We start from the raw sequence: 19,906 nt of genomic DNA, 5'->3' as shown, positions 1-19,906 counted from the left end.
CATCTCATTTTCATGATTGTGGTTAGCAAAGCATAATATTTTGTATTCCAAGTATGAAGAAAGTGGACTCGCTATTTGAGTGTGTAGGCTTTATTCAGATGGCTGGCTAGATCTGTCTTCACTTTTGGAACTACGACCCCCTCAGGGTTGATTGACAGCATACTGAGCAGTCTTATACACACATGGGCAGCGCAGTGGTTAGCACCGCAGCCTCACAGCTCCAGCGACCCGGGTTCAATTCTGGGTACTGCCTGTGTGGAGTTTGCAAGTTCTCCCTGTGTCTGCGTGGGTTTTCTCCGGGTGCTCCGGTTTCCTCCCACATGCCAAAGACTTGCAGGTTGATAGGTTAATTGGCCATTATAAATTGCCCCTAGTATAGGTAGGTGGTAGGGAAATATAGGGACAGGTGGGAATGTAGTAGGGATATGGGATTAGTGTAGGATTAGAATAAATGGGTGGTTGATGGTCGGCACAGACTCGGTGGGCCGAAGGGCCTGTTTCAGTGCTGTATCTCTAAACTAAAAACTAAACAGTACAGAGCAATCAATTACTGAGCAATTAAATACAACATATTTTGCCCCTTGTAGACTAAGAAGCTTATTTTGAATTAAACTTTAAGCATCAAGCAGGTATATATATTTAGTCATTTGTTAGTCAGTTTGTTCCTTTAAGTGCACAAATAATCTTCAAGATATGGAGGTCTTTTATAATGGCACTGAGATTGACAAAGACACGTTTGTGGTTCAGCACGATCATCTGGATGAGGTAAATGGTCAACATCATGATCATTAATCAGAGAAAGAAATCTATCCTCTTTGTAACGATCATGAAAATCTCCAGGTCTGCTCACAATCAAGTGTCTTGCATTCCAGTTGGTGGTGTCACCCAAGAGATAAGCATTGGTATTGAGCATCTACTTGTTCTGCTTAGCTCGCGACAAAGACAACACGAGCTTGTGGTTGCAATTTGGACGTTTGATGCAAACCCAATCTCCAATTGCCAATTATGGTTTCCTTGCTTGTGTTCACTTATCAGAGTATGCTTTTACTTTGCCTTGTTGCTTCGCGATTTCTTCTGTTTTCACTCTGACATTCACGTTGAATGGCGATGACAGCTGAAGAATGCTCAGTGGCATGCAAATGTTGCGACCAATCATAATTTCAGCTGGTGTCTTTCCAGTCAGAGTGTGGGGGGTATCGATCTGTGCAAAGTAGTATATGAATGGATTGTTCAAACATTTTCTCCTCCGACATGGTAGCGCTCAAACTGTCCTTGATCACCCTGTTCAAACGTTCGACTCCACCATTCGATTGCAGGTTGTATCACAATGTCAGATGGTGGTGAATTCTATAGCTTGCTGGGAACTCCATGAACTGACTAGAAACAAGCTGCAGTTCATTGTATGTAGTGATTGTCCCAGCAAACTTCACTTTGTAAACAACTTGTCTAGAATGTCAATGACTGAAGTGGTAATGGAATTTGTTGTGGTAATTTCCAGCCACTTGCTATGTAGATCATGAACAAAAAGCAAAAAAACATTGATTTCTAGGGGTTGCATGCACTCCTCCGAAAATATCTACTTGGAGTTGTTGCCATGGTTTTGTTGGCCATGTGGTCAGTTGTAGAGTTGCGGGACACAGTTTAGCAGATTTTTCACTGATTGTACATGCTACACAGTTTCTGATAAACTCTTCTATGTGTCAATCTATTGCTGGCCCCCAGACTGCTTCACAGGATCACTGCTTCACCTTAAGAACACCGAGTATGCAATGAGCTCACATTGTTTCATGACAGAGGTATCACATGCAGAACTTGAGCGGTTATCTTAACGACACCTGGATGACCATCATGAGCAAGATGCAGCACCCCTTTGCTGTAGTGCTTTTGGGATAACTGCTCGAGTTCTGCATGCATTGAATCTGTCATGAAACAATGTGAGCTCATTGTGTACTCTGTGATCTTAAGGTGAAGCAGTGATCCTGTGAAGCAATCTGGGGGCCAGCAATAGATTGACACATAGAAGACCTGGATGAACAGATCAACCGTGGCTAGAAAATACATTTGCATATTAACAGATGGTGTTTGGAAGGACAAAGCAGCCATTCCCTTACCTTCAACCCACAATGAACTTTTGATAACCAGACGTTGAAGATGGGGGAGCTCGCATTCCAAGTTGATTGCTAAGATGGCCGAATACACAAACTGACATGAACAAACCAGCTAGTCGCATGACTAACCTGCTGGGCAACCTGAGTTTTTTTTGAATTTGTACATACAGTTGGGCAGAAAGCTGTTTGCTCCTGGACTGAGAGGACCTCTCTGCTGTCTGCTCCCATCTCTTTCTCTCAAGCCTCAGAATCCACTGCAGACACATGAACTCCAAGAGAGAAAAGTCTGCTGTAGTGAACAAGATTTAAGAAGAATAATGGGGCCCAATGAAAAGCAAGATCTACCTACAATCAAGGACTCTACAGTGAGCTCGAAGAACCGTAACAAAAAGTCTTCAGATATTGTCTCAAACTTTTCCACTTTATTTTTCTTCTCTTTTCCGTCTCTAGTTGCATGTGTGTATCGCGTATGCATGCTAGCATGAGCGCATAGTGTATCCGTAGGCATCAATCGAATTAGAGTTTAAGTTTAATAATTTCAATCTTCTTTAAACCTAAGAAAACCCGTTTGTGCTGGTTTCTTGGCCTTCTAATTGGAAAGCGGTGAACAAGGATTCACCAAGGGGGATCTAAAAACACGGTGTGTTTAAATTAAACCTGTTACAGTAAGACCAGGTGACTGCTGAGAGGGACCCCTAAGACAACTTTCTCAATGGGTTGTAATAAAGGAATAATAAAAAAAAAAAGACTTAGACTGCAAAGATCTGGAAAGAAGTCCTTTGTTTTGTCGAGGTGTCCCAAAGTCGAATAGTTGGCTGCCACTACAGCAGAAGGCTTCATTTAGATCATACAGCAAGTGTGCAGCGACAGAGGTTTCAGTACTCACGCATTGGATGCAAAGTTAATTTGAAGATTCGAGGTTTCTATAAATATTCAGGGTTTCTTCAAAATGCACAAGGCAAGAGTATGACTTTATACAGGCTTTTGCTTTTCAAGAGCCGGATTCTTCAGAGAGATGGAACAGTTATGTGGATGTTCTCCTGAACTCCTGGCAGGTCCATAAACAAATTTCAATTGCCTCTTTTTTAGTCCAAAAACGAGCATTTTTTTACAGTTCAAAGTGAAACCAAAAACAGCTCAGCAATAATCCTGTGACAGGCGTATATCGTGGTCAGTCATTTCCTTGTAAACATCTGTCCCTTAAGGTTAGAACCCCTTGTGTTTATTTGAAATCACATGCTTTCCAGTAAAAACTTGTTTACTAGTCAGCCATTTGCTCAACTTCCTTTTTAATTAAAAAAAACCCCAAAGGTCAGCCTCTTCATGTTTAAAAATATAAATGCCATGTTTTAACAAAAATATATGGAAACTCTCGTAACAATGACCAGATCCTGACATGGCTAACAGTTGTAGTCAGCGTTTGGTGATTTGGGTGAACTCACTACCATAGAGGTGCATGTGGAATGTTCACAAGCATAGATGCAGGCAAGTGCTTCCCGCTCTCCAGTGGAGTATTTGCATTCAGTTTCCAAAAATGGGCATGACGCATACGCGATCAATCGTTTGCTTCCTGTAATATATTGAAAGTGCAGCTCCTATCACATTTCCTGACGTGTCTGTTGAGGTACACTTCTGCATGTAGGTTGAAATGCACAAGAACTGGTGGAGATACTATCTTGACCTTTAACGTGTCAAATGCTGTTTTCCGTACGATTGTCCATTCCCATTGTGTATCTTTGTGCAGTAGTTTTTGAAGAGCTTCCACAATCTCTCCATGCTGGGGCATAAATTTGTGATAAAAGTTGGCAGTGCTGAGGAACAATGCCAAATCTTTTGCGTTAGACCAGATCGAAAGCACATGAATAGCTTTGACATCATACGTAGGCTTTACTACAGCCGCTGTCACTCTATATCCAAGAAAGTCAATCTCTGTCGCAAATGTGCATTTGTTCTTGTTGCTTGTCAAGTTGTGTTTTGCAAATTGAGCAAGCACTGCGGGTAACCACTGATCCATTCTGCTGTGTCCCTTCCACGGTTGTTGTCATCGTCTAGAAGCTTAAGTGTCCCCTTGAGTTCTGACAAGACTGGGGAGAAAATCTTCTGGAACACGCTAGGTGCTGAATTTAATCCATAAGGCATTCTGTGGTACAGAAACATGCCATTGTGTGCAACAAAAGCTGTGAGATATCGACTGCGCTTCACTAGTGATATCTGTAAATAGTTTTGTCGCATGTCGTGCTTCATGAAGACTGTGTGGAGTCATGAAATGATGCCAATAGTTTTTGGATCATAGGGACCGGGTACTTGTCCTGAATAATTCCTTTGTTGACCAACTTAAGGTCGACACATAGTCTTAAGTTTTCCATTTTTGTGTAGCACAGTGACTAGGTTTGATATCCATGGGGATGAGTTGATTCACTCAATGATACCATCTGCTTCCAGTCGTTTCAGCTCCTCTGACATTTCAGCGTGGATTGCGAATGGCAACTGTCTCAAACTTTGTGCAACAGGTGGAACTGAATTGTTGAGGCAAGGAGCATGACAGTATCCCTTAATCTTCCCAAATCCAGTGAATAAGAAAGGATACATTGTGCAGAGTTTATATCATCGATGACATTAATGTGTGCTCTGGTGTGGTCTGCAGCTTTGAAGCCAAGCTTATTGAATAGGTCTACCTCCATAAGGCTCCTGTCTTTGGTTACACAGAATGTGAACTGGTCTCGGTTGACATTTTTGTAGCGCACTGGAACTGTGACCACTCCAAAGATGGGGATAATCGAGTCACCATAAGCTTGAGGAATGTCTGTCACATGAGAGAGAAAGTTGCAAAAAATAACGACAATCGAGGTCTTTGCTCAATGTGGATACTTTCACGCCCACATCAATGAGGAGCAACACTCAAATGCCCGCGATCGTGATTGTGCAAACTTTGAAGTGACTCCCATACATGGCACTACTGTAAAGGCCTACTCGGGTCAGGAAAAAGAACCAAACTCAAACCCAACCAAACCAAACCACAGCGGACCCGAGCCCAACCCAGCCCGAGTCCCTCTGATTATGCCCCGAGCCCGACCCGACCAGAGCCTGACCCCACTCGAGCCCGACCCAACCATCCGTTTGCTTACCTTTGGACTCGGAACCTCCAGGAAGCTGCAGCGCATGGGTGATGACATCATAGTGATGTCACTCACTCACTGCACAGACTCAGTTTCATCCCGGACTCCCAACTCTGGTAAGTTTTGATAATTTAAATATGTAGCAGCAGAACACTTACCGTGTGTGCCCAATCCGACTCCGACACATGTCATCTGGTCCCCTCGGTTTCGGGTCGGGTAGCAGGCCTTTACTGTACTGTCTGCAATATCATACACGTTATATCTTTCACTCTCAGGAATTGGTTACTCCATGTGTTGAACTGACTAAGTTGTCTTCTTTTGATGATCTGTTTACCTTTGCAAAGTGATTCGTTTAGGGGCGTGAGTTGCACTTTTTCCTTCGTGCTGAACATGGTGCTGTGAATCCATGGGTACCTCCACAATTTGGGCAGGGTTTTGAGGGTGTCTGACTGTGATAGGGCAAATGTTGATGAGCCTGCTGAGGTCGCTTTGTCCGTAACCCTTACATTTGAGCTGACTGGGCAAGCTGTGTCTGCAACACTGAGCCTGAGGGTGTATTTTTGTGTAACATCTTCAAATCTAACCTGTCAGATTTGATTTGAATGGCCACAGTCGTGGCCTTTTCCAAAATCAAACCAACATCCTCCATGGATAGGCATTGGAGTTGTACCGAGCGCAAAGGAAGATGGTTGTGGTTGTTGGCTGTCAATCAGCTCAGCTCCAGGACATCACTGCAGGAGTTCCTCGACCCAACCATCTTCAGCTGCTTCATCAATGACCTTCCTTCAATTATAAGGTCAGAAGGGGGATGTTTGCTGATGATTGCACAATGTTCAGCACCATTCATGACTGCTCAAATACCGAAGCAGTCTGTGTAAAAATGCAGCAAACTTGGACAATATCCAGGCTTGGGCTGATGTGTGGTGCAAATGTTAGATGCCACTTCAGTGCCAGTCAAAGACCATCGCCAACAAGAGAAAATCTAACCATCTCCTCTTGATATTCAATGGCATTATGATCGCTGAATCCCTCACTGTCAACATCCTGGGGGGTTACCATTGACCAGAAACTCGAGTGGCCATATAAATACCGTGGCTACAAAAGCAGGTCAGAGGCTAGGAATCCTGTGGCGAATAACTCCCCTTCTGACTCCCCAAAGCCTGTCCTCCATCTACAGGGCACAAGTCAAGAGTGTGATGGAATACTCTCCACTTGCCTGGATGGGTGCAGCTCCAACAACTCGCAATAAGCTCAATACCATCCAGGATAAAGCAGCCTGCTTGATTGGCACCCCATCCACAAACATTCACTCCCTTCACCACCGACGCACAGTGGCAGCAGTGTGTGCCATCTACAAGATGCAACTTACTAAGGATCCTTAGACAGCACCTTCCAAACCCATGATCTCTACCACCTAGAAGGACCAGGGCAGCAGATGCATGGGAACACCACCACCTGCAAGTTTCCCTCCAAGCCACATACCTTCCTCACTTGGAACTATATCGCCGTTCCTTCACTGTCGCTAGGTCAAAATCCTGGAACTCCCTTCCTAATAGTACTGGGAGAACATGTATCATTCAATCATCATGCTTTGGGCCAGAGTATTTCTCGAGAGCACTCACTACCTTATTGAACTTGAACATATCGTCTGTTAGCTGCTTGAATATGCGCTGGTCCTCTGCTATGAGGAAATGCATTAGTATCGCCGCTTTGCGAGTCACTGGTACATCCGTACCATCCATTCCTGTAGCGAGCAAGTAGGTTTCAAACCCAGAAATCCATCTGTCCAACAGAAAGGGAGAATTGCCCGGTGATGACAGGAAAGGCACTGGGGCCAATAAATTTAACGAAGGAGGTGAGTAATTTAAATTTACCAGCCCCAGTGCCTTTCCCGTCATCACCGGGCAATCCTCCCTTTCATACCCCAAGCATGAAGAAACTTGTGTGTGTGTGTTTGTGTGTACCTAGGCTTTATTCAGATAGCTGGCTGAATCTGTCTTTGTTTCACTTTTGGAACCATTCCCCCTCAGTGTTCATTGACAGCATAGTGAGCAGTTTTATAAACACAGCACAGAGCAATCAAACACAGCACAAGGTGCAGCCCCTTGTATAGCCTCAGTCTCAATTTCATTGCAAGCAACCTCTGCATACTCCAGGGGGCTGTGTAATGTTTGTTCGAACCTAGGTGCTCCAGGCAGCCTTCCCTATTTAGAGGCGCAGTGCCTATAAAAGGGAAGTTGCAGCAATGCACTGCAGATTGCTGGATACTTGCTTTTGGCTACTGACAAAGTCGTCATGTATGGACAGGCGGGCAATGGTGTGGGTGACTTCTACTTTTCATCTCCGAACTGACTTCAGATCGTATTTTTTTTTTTAAAAGTGTTTTCATCCCTGAATTATTTAAGTCAAATAAACATACCAATGACGGGTTTTGTCATAGTTTAAAAAAAAAACTATTTATTGTACAATACCCAAAAAATGTTCGTAACCTCACACAGGCTCACACATGTACACACACAAGAAAAGATAGAGATTAGAGGATTACATGCATTTAAGTCTGATTGTTGTACAATGAGTTCAATTTTCAACCTTTTTGGTTTTCTAAGAGGAATTTTTAACAGCTTTGTAGGCCTGATGGTCCTTTTCGTGGTTCACTGATGTATTGCAGATTTCTATGTTTAAGACTCGGTCACAGTTGGTGGACAATCATGTTAAAATTTCTCATGGGGAGTTTTCAAGGTCACCTTTGCAGTCTCTGCCTCAGTGGTTTAAAGATGTTAGAGGCAAGGTTCTCTTCTTGGCTAGAATGGATCTCTTAGCTGCTGGCTTTCTCTCTCAATCTCTCTCTCTCTGTCTTTCAAAGAAATCCCTTTTTTTTAAAGAAAAAAATTCATCAGGTTTGGTTTTGGTCAGGTGACCATAGATGGTCTCCCCTGGTGTGTTCATACAATGTCTTTGAATGTGGGACCATTGTTACACGATGAGGTTTGAATGTGGCTTAACTTGGTAAAGTGGTGTTATGTCCCACCTATTATCTTGGCTTTGAAGCTGGAGTCGCCCTGTCTGTGAAGGTCTTTGTCAACCTAATTCTTCAAGATATGAGACATTTAGGTTTGAATGCCCTGTTTAGCATTTTAATGTGCTTTCCCTAGAACTAGTCCAGATGTGATGATGGGTTTAGTCTTCAACAGTAACTATATATATTTGCATTACAGGACTGTTCATCTGACCTCTTACTCTGTCTTGTCTACAGCAAAATGTGTTAATTTCTTGGAGTTTAATTCACCAGTTCATTTTTACAGTTCATAATTGCTCAGTTCACTTTAGTTTATTACTGTTCCTTTCGTGAACATGACGAATGTCACATCAAAGGAAGGAGAGGGTTCCTAAATTTAGCACTGCAACCCTGGGCGTGCTCTCCTGAGAGGTTGAATCCAGAAACGAGGCCATGTTTCTGGGGGGGGGGTGGGGGGCGGTGGAGGATGGGGGTGCAAGAAGCCCTGCAGAGTGACCCTGCGAAGGAAATGGGGGCATGTTGCGAGGGGAGTGAATGCCCAGAGCATGGCACCACAGACCTGGCAGCAGTACTGCAAAAGTTTTAATCTCACTCTGGTGGTCAAGGTGAGTAAATGTATCAGCACAGCACATCTCGCACCCACCACAACACATGTCACGCACTCTGCTCAATGCAAAGCACCCCTATCAGTCACCCAGCACTACACCCTGATACTTGGGACTCACCCCTATTCTCCTTACACTACACATTACCCACACACAACGTATGTCAGCCAAGAGCGACGTCTCAATTCATTCAATCTTCGCTGCCTCCGGAGAATCCTTGGCATCAGGTGGCAGGACCGTATCTCCAACGCAGAAGTCCTCGAGGCGGCCAACATCCCCAGCATATACACCCTACTGAGCCAGCGGCGCTTGAGATGGCTTGGCCATGTGAGCCGCTTGGAAGATGGCAGGATCCCCAAGGACACGTTGTACAGTGAGCTCGTCACTGGTATCAGACCCACCGGCTGTCCATGTCTCTGCTTTAAAGACGTCTGCAAACGCGACATGAAGTCCTGTGTCATTGATCACAAGTCGTGGGAGTCAGTTACCAGTGATCGCCAGAGCTGGCGGGCAGCCATAAAGGCGGGGCTAAAGCGTGGCGAGCTGAAGAGACTTAGCAGTTGGCAGGAAAAAAGACAGAAGCGCAAGGGGAGAGCCAACTGTGTAACAGCCCCGACAACCAATTTTATCTGCAGCACCTGTGGAAGAGTCTGTCACTCTAGAATTGGCCTTGATAGCCACTCCAGGCGCTGCTTCACAAACCACTGACCACCTCCAGGCGCTTGCCCATTGTCTCTCAAGACAAGGAGGCCGAAGAAGAAGAAGAACACATCACCCACACACATCCTTGAAGCATACCAGCCACACACATACCTATGTCTTGCCTCCACATACTGCCAGCTATTCCGCTATGGCAGGCATCACCATAACACACTGACACAGTCACTGATATTCTGCCTTCTCTTTTGCAGGACAAGGTGGCACACAACAGGTGGGAAAGCCAGAGGACTAGTGGAGGAGCAGGACGGTTACATCCCTTCAGCGTCCTAGAAGTCCTGCGGATCATGGGCAACAGTGCTATGGAGCCAGTGGCATCCACTGCGGCTGAGGCCGTCCAGGATGACAGCAAATTGGTGTCTTTTGAACCTCCTCCACTCACTCCTCGCCTTCTCACCTGACCTTCACAGCTTGTAATTATGTTATTGCAAGCCCTTTGCTGCACTTCTGTATTATTACTATAAAATGTTTTTCACTTGAAAAGAGGATTATTGGAACATGCATTAGGTTATGAAAAATGTCTAGCCCTCCATATAGTCATCTAGTGCTGTTTGTCCAGCTCTTTCTGCTTTCTTTCCAGTCATCAACATCAAATTCAAGAGACATCCATTTACGCCACTGTGGGTTATAGCTGGAACATTTTGTTCAATTAAAGGACAGTAAAGTGCCTGCAGCCTTCATACATAGCAACAATCGTGTTTGGAAGCTGACAGTATTTTCAACTGTGTCAGTTTGTTAGTTTTTCACTGGGATTAAAGGTTAGCCAATGTGGGCAATCACAGTAGTTGAAAGGCACAACTGGAGTTTGTCAGCACCAATTGGAACTGTTGGGTGGGCCTAAAGGCTGTTGTAATTAGATGTTGGGCTGTATTTTATCTGGCCCTTGGAGATGAGATGGGAGGTGTTGAGGGTTTGGAGCAGACAAAATGGCATGGGGTGGCATCAGGCGGCATGCCTGATATCCTGCCCCCCTGCCATTTTGCCCATGGGCATCGGGGTGGACAGGAAATCCATTCGGAGGCCAGTTAAGTGCCACTTATGAGCTACCTCCTGTCTCCGCTGACATTTAGCCAATGTTGGAGAGGCCTGCCGGCGTGTGGTGACATTTCCAGGTGAAACCTGGTGGCTTCCTGGCGGGCTCGGTGGAGGGGCGGGTGGGGGCTCCTCTCGGGACAATCCATGGCCCATGGAGGACTCCCCTGCCCTCGCCAACCGTCTGACTGGCAGCTGTCGGGGTGGGATCTTGTCCTTTAAAGGGGCAGCATCCCTGAGGTGGGAAGTTTAATTAACAGCCTGCCGTTGAATTCAGCCGGAATCTACCGGCTCGTCACCGAAATATAATCCAGCCCATTCTTTTCTGCCATGGTCATTTTCATAACAAATGGGACAGTGAGGTAGGTGTTAGAAATTAGGATCAGTCTCTCAGGCATTTGGAGTTAGTATCTTTTCAAACTTATGAAAATGCAATCAGTTGACTTTAAAATTTAACTGATGCTCTTTGTTGGAAAATTTTAAAAAGTAATGACATACAGATTTTTGTTCAGTAAATGTACAGTGGAATGTGGAGCTAAGGCAGGGAAATTAATCACCTGTGCACTCCGAGAAAAAATCAAGGGTACGCTGGAGAAGCTAAATGGCATTCCCGTGTTCCCATGTTGTTAGATTGAGAGGGTGAAAGATCATATAAAAGTATCATTCTGTAACAGTATTTAATTTTCAATAATTTTAACTTTTAACCATACCTTTTTTAAAATTGTTGAATTAAAAGAGCCTCCATCTTTTGAAATATAGGATTTTGCTCTGTTGAATCCTTTGTTTCTTTGTCTTGAGGAGGAGCAAGATAATGATGAGGTCCATGGAGAAAGAAAGGATGGAAGCCAGGAGAGTATGGCAGCATGCATGCAGGCAGCACCTCACCTACAGTTATCGTGCCACAGGGGCTATAGGTGACTGAAAATCGATCTGGATATTTCCGGTAGTGTCTCAGAAGCCTGCACCCTCCAACACCATGGCAGAATAATAGCATCTGTTTGAACCTGATGTACAACTTTTTTCTAGCAGGGGCACTACCTTGTCTATAGCTGTGAAGATGACAACAGCACTTAACATTTCTGGATTCTCCTAAGTGCATATTATCCTTATGGCTATAAATTGGAAATCACCAACTTCATGACTGTCATGACCAAGGCGGGAGGAGTGTACTGTTAATTCAATCCCACTTCTCCACAGTTCCAAACATATATTTAAATTTTCCCACTTATCAAAACCATCATCAGATACTCTCTTTTTTTTCCCCCAGAATAAGTAGACCAACCAGGTTTTTTAATAACCTGGTTAGGGCGGCGCAGTGGTTAGCACTGCAGCCTCCCAGCTCCAGCGACCCGGGTTCAATTCTGGGTACTGCCTGTGTGGAGTTTGCAAGTTCTTCCTGTGTCTGCGTGGGTTTCCTCCGGGTGCTCTGGTTTCCTCCCACATGCCAAAGACTTGCAGGTTGATAGGTAAATTGGCCATTAGCAATTGCCCCGAGTATAGGTAGGTGGTAGGGAAATATAGGGACAGGTGGGGATGTGGTAGGAATATGGAATTAGTGTAGGATTAGTATAAATGGGTGGTTGATGGTTGGCACAGACTCGGTGGGCCGAAGGGCCTGTTTCAGTGCTGTATCTCTAAATAAAAATAAATAAAAAAATAAAAATAAAATTATCCATTTATTATAAACCAAGTCTTAACCAATAATGAAGTAACATATGCAGACAAATGGAAATATTAAAGCCCCTTCTTTTATCCTAGCCCTCACGCATACACACAGACAACTAGGGAAAAAAGGGATTTTTTGTTTACAGCTGTTACAAAGAAATAGAAGGAATAAAAATCACTTAGACTGAAAGAAGGTATAGGAGTCTGTTTTGGTGAGGTGTCCCAAAGGTAAATAGGTGGCTGTCAATGGAATCGTCCTAGAACAGTTATTCCAGGCGATGTTGATGATTCGTTTGGGTAGGCTTCTAAAAAAAAATTCAGCACAGAAAGCTCCAGTCAAGCTTTACAGAAGGAAACGGCAACAAGGACTTTTCTTGGGTCTTGGAGCAGCCATATAGCAGTAAAGGTTTATTCAAATACAGGGTGAAATAGTACAACATGATGCTGGAATTCTTTTAAAGATGCAGGGATTCTTCAAAGAGAGAAAGATATCAGCTATCTTCTGGCAGGCACACAGCAACTCCTTCCTTTTTGTTTTTAGCCAAACCAACTGGCTTTTAACAGTTCAAAATAAAACTAACTTTTTTTCAGAAACAAGTCATGTGACATCTATAAATCTTGGCTTTCCACTTCCTTGCAAATAGCTCTTCATGTCAAAACACAACTCCCCGCTGGGTTCTTTGCAAACAGGTGCCTTCAAGTAAAGCTTGTTTACTTTCAGTGCAAACCTTCTGGTAACTTCTCTTGAAGAAGCTGAGCTTTGGGGTTTTTTTCTTAAGATTCCAGATCCATGGAATCCTTTTCAGTTTTTAAAATATAGATTCCCAAGTTTTAACAAAAAATGGAAACACTCGTAACATGATGTAATTTAACTTCCTGAATTTGCCGTCTCATTATGTTTGTGAATGCCTGCTATCTGGGGCTGAACTTTATTAGCTCGGCGCCGATCTTGGCCGTGAGCTTGTAAGATGGTGGTCCGCATGCGCGGCTTTTACTCTGCGGAGACGCCGCAATATTAGACGCGACCGCTCATTTATATGGATGGAGCAGTGCAGGCGCTGGCGCCATTTTTAAAGGGCTGCAAGCCCTTCCATTACATTTGAACTTTTAAAGAAATATACACGATAAAATTAAAGTTAAAAATGTAATCAAAGAATCGAGCCCCTCTCCCAGCCACCCCATGACTAAACAATTTATTATTTGCTCTCTTCCGCCCAAATAAAACTTAACTTGCAATCCCGACCTTCTCCTCACCACATTTCACCTTCAACCCCTTCCCACCATCCCCTCCGCCAATTGCAGTAATTTTCCCCACTCCCCCACAACCCTGAAAATGTAACCCCACCCCCACTCCCCACCAATGTTCCACCATGCTTCACTGGTCGTGGATCGGACAACGCGGGAGTGCCGCCACCGATTGTAATATGAGTGGTGGGATGACCGGCGCGAGGAGGTAAGCAATTATGCGGGCATTAGCATCCATTAAAATATGTAAACCTCAGCCCCATCGCCGAGTGGTGGGGGGCTGCCACGAGGCCTCACTGTCACTGGTAATATGGGGTGGACCCCCTCCCAGCGTCGAGCCCTGTGGCGGGCCTCTCCCGGAGGCATTTTCCTGGCACCCCTGCCGCGACCCCTGACACTGGGGGGGGAGGGGGCGTGGCTGGTAAAATTCAGCCCCTGGAGTGCAACCTTGATTTGCTCGCAGTATGGCAAGCCAGGATACCTGCACTAGTTAGCCACCACAATGTGACATGGTGGCTAATAGGAGACCAGTGGTACCCACTCAGCTTTGGCAGATGATACCTACCAGAGTGATAGTGGAATAATATATTGGAATTTTTGTTCTGTTGCCAGTGCCTGTACAAACCAGGCAGAGTTCTAAAGACTAAAGCAGTTTTTAAAAAAAACTAAAGACAAGTCGGAAATTTAAATAACAAATTAAAATCTAATTATATAAAATAGAGATGCAGGGCCAGGTGATGTGTTGTACCTGCATGATGTAGGAGCTGGTGGACCCCCATGTGGTTCCTGGTGAATGCATCTGTAGCAAGTGTAGGCTGCTCGAGGAACCCCGGCTCAGAGTTGGAGTTGGAGTCTGAGTTTCAGACACTAAGACACATCAGGGAGGGGGAGAGTTACCTGGACGCTGTGTTTCAGGAGGCAGTCACACCCCTTAGATTAACTACTTTGAATTCGGCCAGTGGTCAGGGACAGGAGGGTGTGACTATGAGTGAGACAGGTACAGGGATCCAGGAGGTAGTGCCGCAGGAGTCTCAGCCATTATCCTTGTCCAACAGGTTTGAGATTCTTGTTCCCTGTGTGGACGAGAGCAGGGACTGTAGGGAGGATGAGCAAGCTGACCACAGCACCGTGGTTCAGGGAGCCATTCAGGTGGGGGGAGAAAAGAGAAATGTAGTTGTAATCAGGGATAGTATAGTTAGGGGCATAGACACTGTTTTCTGTGGATTGGATCGAGAGTCCTGAAGGCTCTGTTGCCTACCTGGTGCCAGGGATCGGGATCTCTCATCTGGGCTGCAGAGGAGTGGGAGGGGAAAGATCCAGTTGTCGTGGTCCATGTAGGTACCAACGATATAGGTAGAACGAGGTTGGAGGATCTGTTGAGGGAATGTGAGCAGCTTGGGACTAAATTAAAAAGCAGAACCAAAAAGCTGGTAATCTCCGGATTACTACCTGAGCCACGAGCAAATTGACAATGGGTCAATAAGATTAAAGAAGTAAATGCGTGGCTCAAAGATTGATGTGGGAGAAATGGATTCGAATTCGTGGGACATTGGTACCAGTACTGGGAAAAGAGGGAGCTGTTCCGATGGGACAGGCTCCACCTGAATCGTGCTGGGACCAGAGTCCTGGCGATCATATAACTAGTGCTGTAGATAGGGCTTTAAACTAAATAGTGGGGGGGGGAGGGTTCAGTTGCATGGAAAAACAGGAAGTTAAAGGAGAAGGTAGGAGTGCAGATTAGTGGTGAGGCTGATTGTTACCAAACTGCAAGAAGTATACTGCTTAAACCAGAAGAGAGAAATAATAAACAGGCAAATAAAGCATCAGTGCTGAGGGACAGGTTAGGGGGGATTGCCCAAATAACAGTTCTATATACAAATACATGGAGTGTAAGGAAATAACTAGATGAGCTGCAGGCGCAAATCCAAATGGTAGATTATGATGTGGTGGCCATTGCAGAGATGTGGCTGCAGGATGGTCGGGACTGGGAACTAAATATACCTGGTTATAAAGTTTACAGGAGGGACAGGGAAAATGGCAGAGGGGGTGGAGTAGCCCTACTGATTAAAAATAATATCACCTCATTGGTGAGGGAGGATATAATGAGGGAAAGCATCCCGTGGAGACCTTATGGGTGGAATTGAGGAACAGAAAAGGATCTAAAGCTGTAATGGGTGTTGTGTATAGACCCCCTGGTAGCAGTTCTGAGGTGTTAGATTGTATAAATGCACAAATTAGGCAAGTGTGTAACAAAGGCAGAGTAGTATTAATGGGGGATTTTAACTTACACATAGATTGGGAGAGGCAGACTAGCACCTGTCAGAAAGGTAGTGAATTTCTGGAATGTGTCCGGGATAGTTTCCTACATCAATATGTCCTAGATGTAACAAGGGGACAGGCAATATTAGATTTAGTTATGAGTAATGAGCCAAATTTAATTAGCAGCCTAACTGTGCGTGAACATTTATCAAATAGTGATCACAACATAATCGAATTCAAGGTAGCGTTTGAAAGTGAAAAGCATGAATCAGCTACTAGAATTTTAGATTTGGGTAAGGCTGACTTTACTGGGATGAGACAGAGACTGTCCACGGTAAACTGGGTAAATCTGTTAATGGGTCAAACGACTGAAGAACAGTGGAGAATATTTAAAGAAACATTTAACGAAATACAGAGCGAGTATATACCCCTGAGAGGAAAAAGCTCCACTTCACAGAAAAAAACAGTTAGGGACAGCATAAAACAAAAAGAAATGGCTTACAAAAATGCAAAATGCAGCACAGATCCGGCCGATTGGGATCGATACAAAGACCAGCAAAGAGTCACAAAGCAGCTTATAAGAGCTACTAAAAGAGATTATGAAAGGAAACTTGCAAGGTACATCAAAATCAATAAGAAGAAATTTTATAGTTACATAAAGGGAAAGTGGGTGGTCAAGAGCAATGTAGGCCCACTAAAAGCTGAAACTGGAGATATTGTCATTGATAATGGGGAAATGGCAGACATGTTGAACAATTACTTTGCTTCAGTATTTACAGTTGAAAAGGAGGATAACTTGCCAGAAGTCCCGAAAAAATTAATTGCTGATAAGGGACAGGGACTTAATACAATTAACATAAGTAAAACATCAGTAACAAGGAAATTAATGGAACTGAAGAGTGAGAAATCCCCAGGACCTGACCGTTTCCATCCGAGGGTGTTAAAGGAAATAGGGGAGTACATTGTAGATGCCCTAACTATAGTCTTTCAGAGTTCCCTAGATTCGGGAGTGGTCCCTCTGGATTGGAAAGTTGCACATGTCACTCCACTTTTTAAGAAGGGTGAAAGGGGAACCAAGGAAATTACAGACCAGTTAGCCTGACATCTGTGATGGGCAAGTTACTGGAGTCGATAATCAAGGATAGGATGACTGAACACCTAGAAAATTTTCAGTTAATCAGGGATAGCCATCATGGATTCATGATGGGAAGGACATGCCTGACAAATCCTATTGAATTTTATGAAGATGTGATTAAGGTAGTGGACAGGGAAATGTCTATGGATGCTATTTATATGGACTTCCAGAAGGCACTTGATAAAGTCCCACATAAGAAACTGTTAACTAAGGTATAAGCCCATGGAGTTGAGGGCAGATTATTGACATGGTTAGGAAGTTGTAAGCGACAGAGAGTGGGGATGATGGGTAAGTACTCCGATTGGCAGGATGTGACTAGTGGTGTCCCACAGGAATCTGTGTTGGGGCCTGAATTATTCACATTTTTCATAACGACTTGGATGATGGCATAGTAAGTCATATATCCAAATTTGCTAATGATACAAAGTTAGGCAGCATTGTAGACAGTCTAGATGATCGCATAAAATTGCAAAGAGGTATTGACAGACTAGGTGAGTGGGCAAAACTGTGGCAGATAGATTTCAATGCGGGCAAGTGTGAGATTATCCATTTTGGACCAAAAAAGGATAGAGCAGGGTACTTTCTAAATGAGAAGAGGTTAAGTACAGTGGATATTCAAAGAGACTTGGGGATTCAGGTGCATAGATCTTTAAAATGTCACGGGCAAGTGCAGAAAATAATCAAAAAGGCTAATGAAATGCTAGCCTTTATATCTAGAGGATTGGAGTATAAAGACATAGAGGTTATGCTGCAGCTGTACAAAACCCTGGTTAAACCCCACTTGGAGTACTGTGAGCAGTTCTGGGCACCACACCTTAAGAAGGATATATTGGTCTGGGAGGGAGTGCAATGTAGGTTTACAAGAATGATACCTGGACTACAGGGGTTAAGTTACGAGGAGCGATTACACAAATTAGGCCTGTTTTCCCTAGAATTTAGAAGGTTAAGGGGTGATCTGATTGAAGTCTTCAAGATATTAACAGGAAAAGACAGGCTAGATAAAGATAAACTATTTCCATTGGTTGGAGATTCTAAAACTAGGGGGCATAGTCTAAAAAATAGGACCAGACCATTCAGGAAAGATGTTAGGAAGCACTTCTTCACTGTGGTAGAGGTTTGGAATTCTCTCCCACAAACAGCAGTTGAAGCTAGAACAGTTGTTAATTTTAAATCTGAGATAGATTTTTGTTAGGCAAAGATATTAAGGGATATGGGCCAAAGGCAGGTATATGGAGTTCGGCCACAGATCAGCCATGATCTCATTGGATGGTGGGACAAGCTCGAGGGGCTGAATGGCCTACTCCTGTTCCTATCTTCCTAAATTCCAGTAAGGGTGTCCATAATTGTAGGGGCCTATTACATCCTCCATAGTTTGGGTTTGGGTCTTTCAGGAAGGTGCTGGAGATTAATCCATGCTCAGAAAAAAGATATCTAGATGGCTCTAGACACTCTATTGCACATGCCACCAAGCAGGAGGTGATTGCCAACTTCCAATAAAGAGGGTCCCCTCTATCTGCATTATACAATAATGCTTTTATGGTCCTTCTCCTTGCTCTCAGTTAACCATTAACTAATGCGCAATAAATAAATATCTTCTTTGGGACAGGATAGTTTCAAATGTTACACCTAGGTGAGAAAGTGGTCAAGGGTTTCCTTTCAGTCTTCACCTGGTCTTGCCGTAACAGGGCTTAATTTTAAACACACTTTTTAGCTCCGCCTTGGTGAATCCTTGTTCACCGCTTTCCAATTATAAAGAAAAGAAACTAGCACAAACAGATTTTCTTAGTTTTAAAGAAGAAAGATTGAAATTTATTAAACTTAAACTCTAATTCGGTTGATGCCTACGGATCAACGATGCGCCCACGATAGCATACATTCGCGATACGCACATACAAATAGAGACAGAGAAGAGCAGAAGAAAAATAAAGTAGAAAGGCTTGAGGCGATATCTGAAGAGTTTTTGTTACAGTTCTTTTAGCTCACTGTAGAGTCCTTGATTGTAGGTAGATCTTGCTTTTCATTGGGGCCCAGTATTCTTCTTAAACTTTGTTCACTGTAGGAGACTTTTCTCTCTTGGGGGGTCATGTGTTTTCAGTGGATTCAGAGGCTTGTGAGAAAGAAATGGGAGCAGACAGGAGAGATCTTCTCAATCCAGGAGCAAACAGACTTTCTCAGTTAAATCTGTTTGTATAATTCAGAAAAACCCAGGTTGCCAAGCAGGTCAGTCATGTGACTAACGGCCTCACCACGTCTTGTATTGTCTAGTCTTTTTCGACAAGGTATTTGAAAGCTGCCAGCGTGTCTGGGAATTTCCGATTTTCATAGAGCAGCTCCAATGAGTAGAATGAATGATTTACGATCCTGAAACTGTACTTTTTCAGTAATCTCATTAAACATGTTCTTGTTCTTTGAAAATGGTGAATATTATGTTCAGAAGGACTACCATAACTGATTTGTTTATCAAGTAAATAGAATGATGATGCACAAAAGTTTTTCCTTTCATCTACTTAATTCTGTTTTGGTGCAGCATCTGACAGGATTATGCCAAAATAATCATGAGAACCGCTTCAGATTAAATGAAACTATGTTTCCAGCCCATTTCATCCTCACAAGCTTTTTGTACAAATTTTATCCTCAAGCCATGAGTTATACTATTATTCATAAACCAATGTGATGCAAGAAACATCATAACTAACTGATGTTTTACTATTGCAGACTTCAGCCATATATGCACGTATTGTCAAGTAAACACATTTTGATTTTCATTTCCTTTTCCTCGTCTATTTCCATACACTTATGTTTATCTGTTCAGTGCAACAAAAGGTTTACAATGCACAAAAAATCAACTTTCTTGAAATACTGAAACTTCTGCTGTTTTCATTGAATGCAGCCATTATGAACTTAGTCACCCAGTCCCCTCTAGAATTAAAGTACACTACTATTCATTCGAGAGGGAATAATTGCTTTCCAAACCATGAATGAAATTAATTCTCTGAAAACTTAATAGA

The 19,906-nt window shown here is 43.6% G+C and overlaps 1 protein-coding gene across 2 annotated transcripts in view; it reads left to right on the top strand.

Moving 5' to 3' along the window:
- The window catches only part of LOC137375605 (glutamate receptor ionotropic, delta-2-like), a 629,010-nt gene that overhangs the window by 162,054 nt on the left and 447,050 nt on the right, over positions 1-19,906 (top strand). The window lies entirely within an intron of this gene.

Source organism: Heterodontus francisci, chromosome 12, assembly GCF_036365525.1.
Source record: "Heterodontus francisci isolate sHetFra1 chromosome 12, sHetFra1.hap1, whole genome shotgun sequence".
In the NCBI taxonomy this organism is placed as follows: domain Eukaryota; kingdom Metazoa; phylum Chordata; class Chondrichthyes; order Heterodontiformes; family Heterodontidae; genus Heterodontus; species Heterodontus francisci.
This window is presented reverse-complemented; position numbering and strand designations above follow the sequence as displayed.